The sequence below is a fragment of the Myotis davidii genome, unplaced genomic scaffold (assembly GCF_000327345.1).
Source record: "Myotis davidii unplaced genomic scaffold, ASM32734v1 scaffold535, whole genome shotgun sequence".
Lineage (NCBI taxonomy): Eukaryota > Metazoa > Chordata > Mammalia > Chiroptera > Vespertilionidae > Myotis > Myotis davidii.
The window spans coordinates 1,030,126-1,035,048 of NW_006286980.1; positions in this window are offsets into that span (position 1 = coordinate 1,030,126).

Sequence of the window (4,923 nt, forward strand, 5' to 3'; positions counted from 1 at the left end):
GGTGGGGGGGGAGGCATATGTAATACTCTTTGTAATACTTTAAGCAATAAAAAAAATAAAAATAAAATAAAATAAAATTTGCCTACTGAGTAATCTTGCCAACCATCAATCTACTTTTGTTCTTTGTTGAATTCTTTCTACTACTCTGAGGCCACATTACCTTAAGCAATGTCTGTCTTCTTAGAAGTAGGGCTTAGGGCACCACTGCCACATCCAGTGGGAACAACAAATTGAAGTCATTGTAGCGCTTGCTTCATTCCCTCATTAGATTCAATGCTTGACTCTCATATTCCCTTGCTGGTTCAGCTTCTTCTTCTGGAAAATGAGGATGATAATATGGATTGTTTGAGCTACAATAAATGACATTTGCAAACATTGGCTAACAGCCAAGTCTTCTGAAAACAGCTAAACTAGTCAGCATGTATTGCAATTCTCAGACCCTAATTTTGGCAGCAATTTCAATGAGAAATTTCTATTTGTATGGCAACCTCTGGTTGGCTGAAACACATTCATTTGATTGGCGAGATTTAGAAAAAAGAGCTAGTACCTACGTGTCCTTTGTTAAATCCATATTTTAAATCCATAAATCCATATTGTTATTACACCCTGCAGAAAAAAAATATGTAATAGTACTTCCAGAAGTGGGCGATGTTCCTGAGGTTAACTCTGGTAATAAATTTTCCAAACATCAAAAATTCACACTAACTCCAGATTATTTATTCAAAAGAACTCTTATGCTGAAGTCTGAGAACTGATGACTTTGGGAAAACATTGGATTTGTAAAGATTTCCCTTATAAATATTACTGTAATTTTCCTTTTCTCAAGAAATCTGAAACTATTCTATCTTTTTGACATGACTCTTCTCTGGGGCCTAAAATTTCTGGGAAATGTCTTTGTGCTATGCCAGAGTCTTGGTTCAATTATGCTGACAATTCGCAAACTTTTCAGACTGGTTTGCCCCTCGAGACTAAAATATTGATGTTATTTTAGATGGGTGCTTGGCTATGGAGATTACCATTTGATCTGCAAAGAGGACTTAGGAAAACACCCTCGATCGCTCTTCCCTCTCTCAAACGCTTGAGTCATACTGACTCGTGAAGTTATGGGTCATAAATTGCTCTGTTGACTGCCCTGAAAATTTGAGACGTATGACCCTGAGTCCTCAGAGGAACTTGGAGCAAAAAACTAAACTTTCTCCCCCCTGAAAACTACAATGATTATAGTGGGGACTCTTCCTAGAAAGAAACTGTTCAAACTTGAGTGAAAAATAAATCAATCAATCACTTTCTCCCTCGAAAGATGTCTTAATTCCACTCCAAGGACTTCTAACCCAAAACATCCTATGGAAACCATTTCAAGAGTCCTATTTAAGAAAATTCAGACGAGTTTTTGGTGGCAAGTGCACTGTCTGTCCTAAGTGTACAGCCTGTACCAGCCAAGGCATATTGTAATAAAAAAAGTGACTTGCCAGTAGCATTGGCACATCCCAAGGAGAATTTTGCCTGAAAGATCTCAAAAAAGCAAAGGCAGATTCCATTAACCTTTCCAATCCTATAAAATTATCGCCTGGGTAAACATCTATTTATTTATTTGCTTTGTTTTGCCTGTCAACATCCCTTCCCTTTTCTTTTGGCTAAGAATGCTCAAGAAATGGGCATGTGATTTCAGTTTGGACAATCAGATACTCTCTTCTTGGAATGTGGCTCTTGAGTGGAGAGCCAAGGGAAGAGGGATGGTGGGGTACAGTCCTCTCAAAACAGCCCAGTGGAAAGACAGCCCATAATTCTTGCTCTTAGATGCTTAGAGCTTCCCTAATCTCTAACCTTTCTGAGACATGGCTGCTCAGCTTGTCCCTGGATTTTGTGAGCTTAAGTTAACCAACTTGGTCTCTGTTGTTTGCTACCAAAGAGCCTTATCCAAAATATCTTCTGAATATAAAGGAATTCTATGAATTCCTGTGGGTAAAAGACCACTTGGATCAGAAAATAAAAACAAAGGCTTCTATAAAAATCTATAAAAGGCATCCAGTTCCAAATTGGAAGAACAAAGATAGTCCTAATCCCTCTCAAAAAAACCAGCTCAAAACAAGCAAAATAGGAAACAAACAAATCTAATGATGTTTGATGAAACTAAAATCATCCATTGTTCTGAATCAAAACAGCAATGAACAGAAGAACTGTAAATCACTTATTTGAGAGAAGGAAGGCTCAAACACCATACCTGAAATGGTGAGGTGGGACGGTTGTAGGGGATATGTGGCTTTGAGAAGCACCCTAAATAATTCCAGAATTCAAGGCAGCTGGTAGAGATAAGGCCAAGGCATTGACAAGAAAAGATTTGGCAGTGCCCTCAGCGGATCTCCAAAGGACACCTCTTCTTTCAGCCTCCGACCACCCTCCAACCTCTTTTTTAGTCACCACTTTCAGCCATCCTCAGCCTCTAAGACCTGGTTGAAAGTCTATGTATAGGGAACACTTTAGGCCAAAAATGTCAAACTCGCAGCCTGCAGGACACATGCAGCCCAGTCAATATAACAGTATGTAAGAAACGTTTTAATAAAAATTTCGTAACTTAATTTTTACAACATACATAATTATTAATAATAAACTACAACATTCGCTAATGACTGATTACTATAATCGTGTTGCATTCATTTCTTTTTTTTTAAATATATTTTATTGATTTTTTTACAGAGAGAAAGGGAGAGAGATAGAGAGTTAGAAACATCGATGAGAGAGAAACATCGATCAGCTGCCTCCTGCACATCTCCTACTGGGGATGTGCCCGCAACCCAGGTACATGCCCTTGACCGGAATCGAATCTGGGACCTTTCAGTCCGCAGGCCGACGCTCTATCCACTGAGCCAAACTGGTTTCGGCTGCATTCATTTCACTTACGTGCCTTTGCACCATTTCTCTCCACTGATACTAGCAGTGAATAGTTTAGCAGCTGATGGCCACATCATTAGTCTTGTGCTGACTTGTTTGATGTGCACAACAGGAAACATCTCACTTTCAGAAAACAAGAAAGATGGGTTTAGCCTAGCTGGTTTGGCTCAGTGGATAGAGTGTTGACCTGCAGACTCAAGGGTCCCAGGATCAATTCCGGTCAAGGGCACATGCCCAAGTTGTGGACTCAATCCCCGTTGGGGAGTGTGCAGGAGGTAGCCAATCAATGATTCTCTCTCATGACTGATGTTTCTATCTCTCTCTCCCTCTTCCTTCCTCCCTGAAACTAATAAAAATATATTTTAGAAAATAGGTTTATTTGCATTACACTTATTAATTTGCCGTTATTCAGTGTCTGGCAAGTTAATGTTCAAGAAAAAATATTAATTTTTATTAAAATGTTCTATTATTTTATGTTAACGATAAACTCATTTATTTCAGCCCTTTGTATTCAGCATGTCTCTATCGAAATAAACCTACGTTTCCCTGAAAATCAAAGCTTTTGTTTTTTTTGCAGCCCACATAAACTTAAACCTTGTTTATTTGGCCCATGTTAGCCTTTCAGTTTGACATGCTTGCTTTAGGCCTTGGGTCCCGCTCCCACCCTAAACAGTCAGGTAACTTCCCCTCTCCAACTGCTACATAAAGACAAAGAATTTCTCTGTAGCAATATTTCCCCTGGAGAAAGTGAATCAGAGAGACAAAGCACAGAGAATGGTAGGAGTGATGTTCTGCATAGCAAACACGTGATGCGTTCAGATCCTTCCCTTCCCTGAAAGTGGGTGAGATGAATAGAAGAAAGTATCCGACAATTCTAACTCTGCAGGAAAATGTATTGATAAACTTTTTATGAAAGTGTTGGACAGTATGGGAAGACTTCATCATATGCTCTTAGAAAACTAAAGAGATGAAGAAATTAAGTCACTATAATAATATTACCTCCAAGTAGAAGAAAAAGTTGTACAAAAAGAAAAATAATCATAGCATACAAATATTAACATAGTCATAACAACAGAAAGACTGAATATTGTGTTTGAGCAGAAATTGAGAACTGTAGTGGAGGAAGTCAGTAAATATAACATATAAAATTGATAAATCAAAAGACCGAAAAGGTTAATGCCAAAAAATACATATAAAAGAATTCAATATTAATGCTTCTAGGGATTAGGATGGGGTAGAGATGAAAACAAGCAACTACTGTGTTCTGTAATAAGCCATTACTTGTAGATAATCCTCTCTATATATAAAGAGGTGATATGCAAATTATCGGACAGGAGGAGGTTGCATGCGTAGGTGAGGCCCAGAGCAGAGACGGATAGAGGGGAGCCTGCCCGAGCTGGCGTGGTGGCTCAGGCAGCCCCAGAGCAGACACACGCAGGGAGGCCGGGGTACGCTGCGAGTCAGGCATGGGTCCCGGCCCCCCGCGGCGCCGGTCAGGCCTGACTTCCACAGCAGCTGGCACTGTGCAAGTCAGGCGCGGGTCCCGGCCCCCCATGGGATGCCTCCTCGCACAGCAGGAGGCAGGGTGCCTCCTAGCGTGATTTCAGTCGCATGCTGGGCCTCTAGTATATAATAAAGAGCTAATATGCAAATGGTCATCACAACCTCACGCCGTCACACTGTAACAGCTCAGACACTCAACACTGGGGAGAGAGGAATGGGGACCAGCAGGGTTGTGGCCTGGGAGACGGACACCCTGTGGTTCCCGCGGTCCCAGGCAACAGCGGCTGTGCCTATGGCATGGGAGAGGGACAAGCGCCACCTCGCAGTCCCAGGCACCAGTAGCTGCGTCTGCACCTGCGGCCCAAGAGAGGGACAAGCTGCCCGCCCCACATCCTGGGCACCAACGGCTGTGCCTACACCTGGGAGAGAGACAAGCCACCCACCCCGCATTCCCAGGTGCCAGTGCCTACCCCACGGTCCCCTGCGGCTGTGGCTGGCACAGGGACAGCCAGCCCAGGTCCCGAGTGCCTG